This window comes from Neophocaena asiaeorientalis, unplaced genomic scaffold (assembly GCF_003031525.2).
Source record: "Neophocaena asiaeorientalis asiaeorientalis breed wild unplaced genomic scaffold, Neophocaena_asiaeorientalis_V1.1 scaffold43, whole genome shotgun sequence".
Classification (NCBI taxonomy): Eukaryota; Metazoa; Chordata; class Mammalia; order Artiodactyla; family Phocoenidae; genus Neophocaena; species Neophocaena asiaeorientalis.
Genome location: NW_020173674.1, coordinates 15,573,813 through 15,586,091, shown reverse-complemented (window position 1 = coordinate 15,586,091; position 12,279 = coordinate 15,573,813). Strand labels below are relative to the sequence as shown.

Sequence of the window (12,279 nt, the reverse complement as noted above, 5' to 3'; positions counted from 1 at the left end):
CTGCTGGGCGTGGGAGTGGGATTTATTTCCTCCACTACATTGACCAGCCAAACTTAAAAGAGGAAAGCAGTGTTAGGGAGTTGCATCAGGTAAGGTTTGGAATAATCACCATCAGAGATTCAGAAATGCTCCTGAGGTAAGCCTGCTGTGACGCTAGGGTCACACCTCAGCGATATGCTCAGGACGCAGAGCTGCCCCTCTCTGGAAGGTGGTTTACATGGCAGGTAAGGGTTCTGGTGACTGAGGTGGCTGTGGAAGCCAGCACATTTCAGGGTGATGCTTCTGAGGAGCCTTGACCTCGAGAGTGTCTTGGTGTCAGTTGGCCTGGATCCTCCCTTCAGCGGCCCTCGTGATTAAGAGGTGCCCTCCTCTCCCCAGAACACATACACCCTCCCTCTTCCCCTCCCAGGTCTCTCGTCTACCTTCTGATGCCCCTTCCCCTGGGCTGCTCTCCACTGTCTAACGCATCCACCACGTGTCCTGTTTAGTCCTGCTGCCGTGTCTCTCTCCCAAAAGAAGTTTAGTTGGGCTTAAATGTGAAACAAGTTAAAAACTGAAAAAAGACTGTCCCAGTATTGACACTGTGCATGTTGTCTCTATTTCTTTTTCTCCTTTCTTTTTTTTAAAAATTTTTATTGGCGCACAGTTGATTTACAATGTTGTGTTAGTTTCTGCTGTACAGTGAATCAGTTACACACATACACATATCCACTCTATTTATTTATTTATTTATTTATTTATTTATTTTTTTGCGGTACGCGGGCCTCTCACTGTTGTGGCCTCTCCCGCTGCGGGGCACAGGCTCCGGACGCGCAGGCTCAGCAGCCATGGCTCACGGGCCTAGCCGCTCCGCGGCATGTGGGATCTTCCCCGACTGGGGCACGAACCCGCGGCCCCTACATCGGCAGGCGGACTCTCAACCACTGCGCCACCAGGGAAGCCCCACTCTATTTATTTATTTTTTTGGCCATGCCGTGTGGCACACAGTGCAGCACGTGGGATCTTAGTTCCCTAACCAGGGACCGAACGCCCCCTGCATTGGAAGCGCAGGGTCTTAACCACTGGGCCGCCAGCGAAGTCCCTCCGTTTCTGTTTTGTAAATAAGTTCATTTGTACCATTTTTTTTAGATTCCACAAATAAGTGATATCATATGATATTTGTCTTTCTCTGTCTGACTTACTTCACTTAGTATGATAAACTCTGGGTCCATCCATGTTGCTGCAAATGGCATTACTTCATTCTTTTTTATGGCTGAGTAATATTCCATTATATATATGCACCACATCTTCTTTATCCGTTCATCTGTTGATGGACATTTAGGTTACTTCCATGTCTTGACTATTGTAACAGAGCCGCAGTGAATACTGGGATATATGTATCCTTTCAGATTATGGTTTTTTCTAGTTCTTTTTTTTTTTTTAATGGATTTTAGCAAGTTTTTATTTCTATCACAATTATCTATGTAGGTGCTGAGCTGGAGAAGAGGTTTGGAGGGCTCTCAGCGTTGAGGATGTAACTGCCCCATGCACCCCTGTGGCTAACCTTGTCCCAGGAATGAGCCTCAAGCCTCTGACTGGGCTAGGGCAGGGCAGTCACCCAGCTGTGTGTGGAATGGGGAGGAATTCTGGGCTTCTAACTGCTTCTTAAATACATTTTCCATCTGTCCTCCTGCCCTGAGCACTGCCTTTTCCCCTGAGTTTCTGCAGCGGAACCCAGATTTTTCTCAGCTGATTTAGGATGTGCTCTCTTGGGCCTATAGCGTCAGCTACCACCTTTCCTTCTGCTTTTCCGCTTCCACATTTTGTTGCTGTTATCTCCTCCCCCGTTCTCTTTATCTTTCAGTGATTATGCCTTAATTTTTAAAAATTCCCCTTAATTGTCATTTTAGGGTTTTAGGAGGGAGTTAGTGAATGTGGTCAGTCCACCTCTTTATTTTGGTATCGAGCTTCTTAAACCAAAGAGATGGCACATCACACAGTAATTAAGCCTGTAGGTTCTTACCCCAGACTGCCTGTGGTGAATGCCAGCTTGCCCAGTTACTAACTCTGTGCCCTTGGCCAAGCATCTGCCTTCTCTGGGCCTCAGTAGCCTCAGCTGTGAAACATTTTGGTGTTCTGATTTGAAAACAAATCACAGGTTGAGTTCAGCCTCCCTGAAGTTTTTTCATAGCACACCCATGTTCGTTTTAAGTTTCTGGGCTTCCCCGTGTGTTACTTAATTCCTGACCTCATCTGAGTTTTAGTGAATTAGAAAGTCAGTCTAGAGATCTCTATGTTCTTGATCTAAACCTGTGATTCTTACAACTCATGTAGAAGAAAATGCTCCTTGAAGGGCGCTGGTATTTATGCTCTTTGTGTTTCTTTTTATGGCATCTTGATTTGTTAACATAATTAAATAGAAAATCATCTGCTAAATCAGATATCATCTTTTTCTAGATTTAGTCTAAAAGGCTAAGAAAACACCGGGTAGGTAAAAATGAGCAAGTTCTGTCCAGTTACCTTCTCCCCCCGGCCACCTTCGTGTTGGAAAGAGAATCACTTAGTTCCCAAGCAGAGCTCCCACTGTCAGCTCACAGAATGCCCTTGTTTTCCGGGAGCTTGGTTTGGGAACCATAGGTCTGAGACGAGCCTGGCCGGCCTTTTCGGTGACAGGTTCGGAATCATAGAACCGTTGAGATGGAATGACTAAAGGTTACTTAAAACACTGCACTTTTAGGTTTTTTTGGTTCAAAGAGACACACTTGGAGTCAAAAGACTCGAGTTTGAGCCCTGGGTCTGTCCCTGTTAATTATACAACCATGACAAGTTACCAAAGCTCCTTGGACTTCCCTTTCCTCATTTATGAAATCAAGGCGTTGGCTAGAACATCTCTCATGTTCCATTCAGCTATTAAAAAACGCTATGAAACTCTTGTCCTTGACAACATTAATAATTAAGTGGTCATCTCTTTCCCATGACCACCTCGTGTCATGAGGGCCAGTTACTGTCTCTGGTGGTGAATAACCTACATTATGTCAACTTGGAGGATAAAGGCAGTCTTGGTACTTTCCTGCCTCCCGTTTCTCAATCTCCCTCTGCTTGCTGATGCCCCTTTTCTCTGTGCTGTTTTCCGACCTTCTGGCGCTCTGCTGCCATGCCCCGTTTAGTCCTGCTCCTCTTTCTCGATATTCTACATCTCCAAAACGACCTCTTTTCTTCTCCCAACCTCACATTTCTAGACTGGACTGATCTCAACTAAAGGTGAGATTATCTGGTTGAAGCAATTCCCAGATAGTTATAAAGGATGAATAAGTTCAGCTGCCAGATGCCAGCAGTACACCTGTCTCCCAAGTTGTGACAACTGGCAATGTCTCTAGACGTTACCAAATGCCCCCCATGGAGCAAAATTTCTGTGATTGGGAACCACTTTTCTATTGGTAGATCATCATCTCTCTCTTTTGTCCTTTCCTGAATATGCTTGTCATTTTGCCTTCTGTATACCCTCCATTGATTTAATCTGACCTTGGCAGGAGTAACTGAAAAAATAGCACACACTTGGTTCTGGAAAGTTTTTACACCTTAGTGAATTCTCTTTAGGGAGGTCAAATTTGAGTCTTTTTGTAAGACAGGCATAAACTTTTAGGGGAAAACCTGTTGCATCGGTAGCTGATACCTTGGAACCCCTGGTTGATGATGTTAGAATGAGCTGAGACCGAGGAACAGAGGGTCTGATTTTCTTGCTCAGCAACTCAGAACCGGCTCAAGGGCCTGCGTGGACAGTTGTAGCCAGCAGAGGGCTCCATCCACTTTTAAGTGACTGATTTTCCTTTTGAGTATTTGTTTCCAAGAAGTCCTAAGTGCTGTGAGCTACGTTGACGTTGTCCTCAGAGCCGCTCTCTCGAGACCCGCTCCTTCCTGCACTTAGCACAGGATTCTGCTCTCCTGTGATGGAATAGAGCCAGTTTCTGAATTGACCCCAGAGATGTGGGGTGGGATCTTGGTGACGAAGGTATTGCAGTAACTTTTTGCAGCTTAGAGTTCAGGGGCTATAATCTGATCGATGAATACATGGTGAAAATCCTTAACATGACTCGGGAGTTAGGATGTACCAAGAGAGAAGGATATTCTGCCTGACAAGGAATCCTAATTAAGTTTTCCACCTGACCTTAGATGCGCTAGTGAAGCAGCCATAACGTTAAATGCAGGGCTAGACGCTGAAGTAAGAGCTGGGGTCAAGCTAAGATTTTTGAAGTGCAACCTGCATCTGTGTTATCTACCTCTAAAGGCGAACAGCCAGCAGTACTGGCATATATGGCATTGAAAGAGCTGGGGTGGCTTATGGGGTTTTTTGTGGTTAAGTTAAAAACCAGTTCCTTCAATGAGAGGTTAATAGTTACAGCGGTATAAAGCCAACTTACCAGTCAGCCTTTAATTGTCCTATGAGCTAAATTAACCAGTTAATTCATTCAGTGCAGCCCTAATTATGTTTTTCCCCCAAGGGGAGATGATGGGAGATGATAAGCAACCTGTGATCCCCACCCACAGAGGCCTAACAGCCACCTTGGGGATATGTGGGAATAAGCCTGAAGGAAGCTGAGAAGATGGAACAAGTTTTCCAAAGGATGTCAGGGGTCTGACATGGGAGGAAGTACGGGTTAAAGCTGTTAGGGACAGCTTTATTGGGGAGGTAGCATTTGATGTAAGCCTGAAAGATGGGGAGTCCCGTCAACCATCTTTCTCACATTGGAAACCAGGAAGAAGTATGCAACCAAGTATTTTTCTATAGTCATATGGAACATTCACATCCCCGGTCTCCCTTTGAATCACAATGGAAAAGAAAGCAATCTGGGATATTGGAGGGCTGAATAGACACTGGACTGTATAGTTAGAAGTGTTTGTGTGGATAGCGGGGAAGGCGTAAACGGATCCCCAGTTTATCTGTTGAGCGGAGTTTCCAAACATTCTTTTATTGGTCAGTGGCTCCACCAGCAGTGACCTCTAACCTCAGCCACACTAGGAGGTGGAAGTCAGGAGCCTGCCTTGCCTTTGAACTCTTCTTTGTACTCAATTGACTAGGAGCCTTTGAGGTGGCAGAAACATTCAGCATTTTCTTTGCTCTATCTCTCCTTTAATGCTCGGCTAAGTTAAAATATCCGTTTCTTTTCAGTCTATTACACTGACCCATCTCAGTCTGCCTTCATATTTTCCTACTAAGCCTACCAAATATGTGTGCCATGGAGGAGTACTTGAAGGTATAATGTGGGCTGATTAGGAAAAAGAACACTTCCATTGAAGAAACTGTGGTACCCTCACCTAGCAGGACTGTAGTTAGGTGTAGCTGTGCCAGAGGAGAGAGCAGAAGAGACCACAGAACAGTAAGTGCGTGTGTGTACACCAGAGCTCATGCATTTTATTCAGGGGAGAGCCCCGACAGGAGGCTGCGATTTCAGCACATTGAATTATCCGCTTTCCATAGCCATAGTAGTCTAAAAGTGACAAATTTGAAAGAGAGAAAGACTACACCTGAGGGTCTGTGAGATGGGTCATCTGCCAGTCAGGCATGAATAGAGAAGACGGAAAAGCTATTTTTGGAATAGAACTCTCAGCACTTTGGATGTGTGCAGACCGCTGTGTGCGCTTCACGATGTGGGCGTGTCATTGTAAGATGGCGGAATTCCTCGGTTCAAAGAAGTATGCGTGTATTTGTTTGTTTTTCATCTTTTGGATTTCTGGCATCCAAATGAGTCTTCCCATCACTTTGAACATTGAATATAGTTTCTATTTCATCCCCTTGAAGATGTTATTGATGGGGCATCTTCAAACTGAGGAGATACAGAAATGGCTCTTCTTGGTGATGCCCTGCAGTCTTTAAGCGAGGGTTTAAATTTTGTTTAGCATATATATTTTTAAAAAATATTGGCTTTCATGTAAAATATTTTATAAAGTTTTCTATCTAAAATATTTGTTTTTATTTTTTAAAAAGGTTTTGTGATTCACTTAAAGGTGTAAACCCTCGGATATCTAGAAGGCTCAGCAGTCCAGAGGGATGTGTTCTCTGAGGGTTCCCTATGCTGGTGGCTTGACTGTTGTGTCCATTGATGGCTACCTAGCAGTCTGTGTCCATTTCTCCCTCCCTCCCTCCCTCCCTCCTCCTGCTCCCCCCCCCCAACACACACACAGTTTACAAAGCAAACTCTGTATACAGAGTAGTGAGATAGGCAGCGAGAGGAGTAATCCGAATTTTTTAATGTGAGGAAACTGAAGAGAAGAGATGTAAAGTGATCCTCCCGAGACCACACAATATGTAAGGGACAGACAGGGAACATACTCTTTTGCTGCCCACAACTTTATTCAAATTATAGAGCTTTGTGGCCTGGATCGAGGCTGAAAATCAGGATGCCCTTCCCAGTAATTCAGGCTTAACTGCTTATGGGATAGTCTTCCCCAAAACGTGGTTGCTTGGGACTGGACACATCCCTGGAAATATGTTATGAAGAATGTGGAAAAGATTTCACTTCTCCTTTCCAGGATCAATATTATAATGTCTGTCACTCTTATCCCCCCCCACTGTGAAACTGAAAAATTTTTAATATATATAAACTGAACTCTCAGGCATTTCCTCCAAGCTCTATTTCCCCATCCCTGCTTTTGTACTTGCCCTACAAAAAGCTACTGGATCACTTACCCTTCAACAAACACACTGACCTGATCCCTGGAGTTCTCCCTGTGAAACAGACAACCATGGTCTGATACAAAGGCAGACTCTTTGGCCAGTGGGAGAGCCTTGGGGCAGAGTGCAATTCCGGGATATTTTGAGTTTCATAATTTTGTTTCAGTAGCACTATATACTCTGTTGGAGTTTTCCTGAATGTATAAATCCATGTTGTGAAGGAGACCGGTCAATGTATGTTTAAAGTAGGATAAAACAAGGACTCATTTAATCGAAACTCTTAAGGAAGAGCATTTTTATGTGTTTAACTTACCTTTTTTTCAACTTCAGTATTAAGAACCTTATTGGAAAAAGACTCTTGCCAAGTATCTGATGGGAAGCCAAGAAAAGCATTTTAATAGAACTGTCTCAAATTTATAGTGCACTAGGGCCTGTAAGTAAATTTCCCTGTCTTTAAGGTATGGGCTGATTTGCAGTTATTTTGTATAGCTTCTGAGATTTAAATCCTTACAGTCCAGATGGAGAGACCATAAAGCTGCTTTCCTTGGCGACCTGGGCATACCTTGTCCATGGCGAGCATCATGGGTAGTAGATGGAGCTCTGTCTGTAAATGCTTGCTTATTGTATCGTGATGCCAATTTTAATTGGTTTGGTGACTTTTCCTAGAGCAGCCCACCTAAATATTCTCTAAATCTAGGAGAATTAGAGTCCTTGATTTCATAATGCAAACCCGTCAAATAAATATGTATTGAGCACCTGCTTTGTTCCTAGAATTGTATAGGCACACTGAGGGAGATTTTTGAAAAGGGAGGGAGGGACACAGATCCTGTCTATAAGAAAGGCCATCAGGGTGCTGGGGAGAGTACTTTCAGTAGTATATAAATGAAGAGGCCAGAAGTGCTGTACTGGCTGGCCTCGAATAGGGAGAGAGGATGCTCTGAGAGGTACTGACCTTCTCCCAGAGGTTGGCTTCTGTGGGAAAGACTCGATAGGTCAGATGGAGCAGCCCGAGGGGGGGAATTGGAATCCCAGTAGCAGAGAACTTTGTAGGGAGTTAGAAGGAAGGGAAGGTCAGTGACAAGTGGAGAGTAATGAAAGGATGTGTGATGAGAGGGGAAAGCAGTATCAATTAAGGAGATTGAGGGGAAAAAAATCAAAGAGCTGGAAGGGACCTTAGAAATTATTCAACCCCTTTCTCATGTTTTATAAATGATGTATAAACCCTAGAGTTCAAGTGATCTTGAGAATGAATTGCTAGGGTCAGAGCTGAGCCTACCCTTGAACCCAGGTTTTCTGATCCCAGCCGATGATGTTTTGGGGGCAAGGGGGACACTGGGTTCTGCAGTATTTTCCAGACTGAGGGTCTCATGATTCATTAGTGGATCATGAAGTCAGTTCAGTGGGTCTTGACTGGCATTATATTTTTTAAAAATGAAAGATAATAGAAAGCTACTAAATTATGACATAGCAAGGGTAAATATTTCCTGAAACCTTTGTTTCTTTTGTATGAATGCGCATGGTGAGTTGCAGTATAAAACGTATTTGTATGTTTCTTAATGTGGGTCCCAGTCCAGAAAGTTTGAGAAATGTTGGTAGTGGAAACCACGTGGGCTTTTGACTCGGAAAGACCTGAATTTGCGTCCCAAGCTGTGGTGTCTTGTCTGTCAACTTCGTGAGTGTGGGCGAATTACCTAGCTTTGCCGAGCATCAATTTTCTCATCTCAGACCTGGGGATAATAATACGATAGAGGAACTGTGTTGATTAAATGAAATCATTGACTTAAAGCATCTAGATTTTGGTCTGCCTGCTGGCCATCATCTGGGAGCGCTCCGCCTGGGTCTGTGTTTGAGGCTGGCGGGAGCCTCCTGGTATGGAGCTTGGTCTTCAGGAACCACAGTGAGTTACCAACGTGGATGTATTATGCATTTGCTTCTGGGCTTGGAAACTTGAAACAGAACTTTTTCCTGTGGGTCTGGTGTACTTTCTCCATCTTGGCATGGAGGGAGGGTCACCTCTCTGTTTTTCTGTTAGGATCAGGATGGCTTATGAAAATCAGTGGTTCTCTACCTGGCCTTAAAGAAAAAAAATTCATTGGCACATTTGGATAAAGTACTATTACTTTTTCCCCTTTCCAATGAGAAAAGTCTCTGCTCACCCTACTACCCCCCCTTTTAGCATGTTCTCTGCTGGATCATTTATTCATTTTTTGAACTAGAAGATTAAAAAATAAGCTTAAAGAGAAAAGTCAAAATCAGAATTGACATTTGGGTGGTGAACAGTTGAAGAACTAGAGTTTTACTAGGTACGTACTAAAAATAAAGGAAAGTTTTATGTGAATTTAAGAGGACTGGTCAGATACCTCTTAGGAATAGCTGTTGTTCACCTCCTACTGAAAGGAGAATGAAAGAATATGGTTTTCCTTGTTCTCTGCTGCTTCCCTTCCCCTCTCCTCTCCTCCTCCTCCTCCTGCTGCCTCTGCCGCCCTTCCCCCATCCCTTTCCAGTCAGCTCCATCCCATATTTGAAATCCCGCTGGAGAGCGGAGACGAGCGCTTCATCCCCAGATGACTTGGGCCAGGGGCTAAAACACTGCCATAAATCTGCAGCTCATTTTAATGCCACGTTAAAACAGTGTGAGCGGCTGGTTTCCGTGGCCCCTGCCCTCTTTCTTTATGGGCTTCTTTGGCTCTTCTTTATAAAGAGGCCCTGCGGAGTCATTTTAAAGTTCTTATCAGTTTGCTGACAGGTATATGGGCCCTTTTGCCGAGTCCAGGAGCTCTGGCAGGCGTGTGAAACTTCTGATATTAAAATTGAAGAAAAATGCCAGGCAGAAGGGATTGGGTAGCACAGCGGTGATCTGGAGGTAAAAGTCTAGCAAGATAATTAACCTCTGCAGGTCCGGAACTTCGCCCTTGGCCGGATACCTGGCTCCTGGTTGGTGGGGGCAGGGCAGCCAGGATTAGGCAAGGGAGGGTTTTCCAAGCGCTTTTATTTTTATCCCCTGATTAGAAATGCCGTTCCGCTGGTAGTTTGTGCTTTCAGGCTTCAGCAAGCGAGCTGGGCAGCCCTGAAGGGCTAAGGGAGCAAGCTTTACAATGTAGCTTTTTTCCTAAAGGCCATCTGACTGGCTAGACCTCAGCTCACGCGTCTCTGCCAGCTCCAGCTCGCTGTCTCTGTGCCCACAGCATCACTGTTAGCGAATTCAAAGGGACTTTCATCAGTCTGCTTCACTGCCCCTTTCAGACCAGGTTGCTAACCCCCAGTAATCCTCCCAGACTGCTTTGTGGAAGCGCCAGGCCCTCTATAAATGTCAGCCTGCAGTGCTTGGCCCTTCTTACCCTCTCGGTTACAGAGATGTGGACTGGAAGCTGCTCCTCCCTCTCTTCCACCACTTTTCCTTTCTCTCTTTGCTGGAAAACTCTAGCAGCAGACAGCTGAGGGCAAGGAAAAACCATTACCTGGATCCAGGCCAGTGGCTTGATGGAGGCTCAAAATCTCTGGCATCTCCTGACCAGAATGTTTTTCCAGGCGTTTCAGAAAGTACATCCTCACCCTCCTTCTGCTTTCAGCTTTCCAGCCTTGATTCCAGACGGCTGGCTGGGTGCATTATGCCTCCAGAATCTACTTTATATCTGTCTGCTCTTCTCCTCCTAACTAAAGCTTTTAGGAAGAGGGTAGTAGAGATAAGCAAAATCCAGTGGACATATATTTTTAACCGCTCGGCACCCTTTTGGCACAAACACGTTATTTTTCCTTTTTCGAATAGTTTTGGACATGAGTACTTCTGCAAGTGTGTTCAAGTTAAAATAGTCATTTAACTTGAGGTTGAGGCAAAAGCAAGGAATTTTTGTAGTAAGTTAGTCAAATGATATAGCTGTTGATCTAGGATTGATGATTTTCATTGAGCAAACAATAAAAAATACTGGTTTGTTTTATTACTCACGTAGCTCCTGTGGGGAGAGTAATTAGGTATAAAAACCAAACGAGCAATAAAACAAAATAAAATGCCCCAAACTCCAAAGCAACAGAACTACTTTTTTGTACATTTCTGACGAATTGATATCCTAGAATTAGTTAAGAAGTTTACCGGACTGGATGTTATCGCTTATGGTACAGTTTTAGTAAGCTTACGAAAAATATCTAACAAGTAATATATTGGAAATTCTCAGTAAATATATGACGATGAACAGTCTTCATCATACAGCCTTTGCAAGGGCTGTGGGTGTGTGGAATGGTCAGTTTCCTCTTTGGACACCGGTTGGAGAACTGTCTCTGGAGTTAACCATGAGTTGGTTAATCCCTTGTAACGAGTCCACGATATGGGGCATTGCTTCCGGAAATGGCCTCGCTAATAAAAGTGTTAAATATTAATTTGCAGCCTATATAAGGATTGTCTGACTCTTTGGGGCTGGTTTCCTACAGCGTGGGACTATTTGTGAAGCACTTCTGAGAAATAATTGCTCATTACAGGAAACATAGTGCAGGCTTGAATTCATTATATACCTACTTAGAAAAATATCTAGGTTTGTTTACAAAACAGTAACTTGTAAATTATCAAGTGTTGATACATTTGGTAAAGAATTCACTACTGTCAAGTCTTCAGTAAGGGTCACACTGATCCATTAGATTTCTGTCTATATTTATAAATCTTAATATAGATTATTATATATTTTTCTATCTCCCTCAGCATTGAAGAGGTTGAGAGAGTTTGGAGTTGCATGATTACTTTACAATAACACAATTAACCTTGTAATTCCATGCTACTGTTCTTCGGAATGTAAGACAACAATCATGTATATTTATTACATTCAATTTGACTTAAAGACCTTTAATACTGGATCAGACCAGGATTGGTACAGAAGTAGCTCCATATAAACCATTTCTGGCAATACAGTTATCTCTCTCCTTGTAACTTAAAGGCTAATTTGTTGTATTTAAATGTGCACTTATTTCCCATTTTGATAAGGCTTTAATAGGAGGTGAGCAGGTCACTTATTATCTTTCCGAATCCAATACTTTTTATTAAACAGAGCAAGTGGTTTGTCTTCAAGTATTTGAAGTCCATATATGTATTGAAGTATTTTTAATTTTCATGTTAATTTGGCCAGGTTTTGATGATCTTATATCATTTGTATTTTAGAGGGATCTTTGAGTTTTTGTTTGAAGCTGCAGACTGAGGGTTCTCTCAACCCTCTTGCTCCCACTCAGATTCTTAAATGTTTTCTGGGGTGGGGAATGGGGACATGAATTTCTCTTGAGAGTCCTTGCCATGATGAACCTCAGTTATTCTTACTCATAGGTGTATGTCATCGTCCAGGTAAGAAAGAGCAGGGGAAACAAAAGTGAGAACCACTGACACAGCTACACTGGTGTAGCTATTTCAAACTTCTCCCTCTGTTCAGAGTCCCAGTTTACGGAACGTGCATTGGAGTTTCCACTCAGGATCAACAGGAGAGCTTGTCTTAATAACACGTGATCAGAAGAAGGAGGTTCCCAGACGCAAGCGGCTTATAGGGGCCCACGTGCCTCTGGTCAGCTGGCACAGTGATACGAGGCACTGGGCCCACAGTCTTCTCAACTCCTCTTCCTCTGGGAACGTGTGGGGACAGTGGAAGGGCTCCCATGGGACC

General features: G+C 43.7%; 1 protein-coding gene across 4 annotated transcripts in view; it reads left to right on the top strand.

Annotated features, from left to right (window-relative positions):
• The window catches only part of EXT2 (exostosin glycosyltransferase 2), a 132,082-nt gene that overhangs the window by 31,768 nt on the left and 88,035 nt on the right, over positions 1–12,279 (top strand). The gene's annotated exons all lie outside the window — the stretch shown is intronic.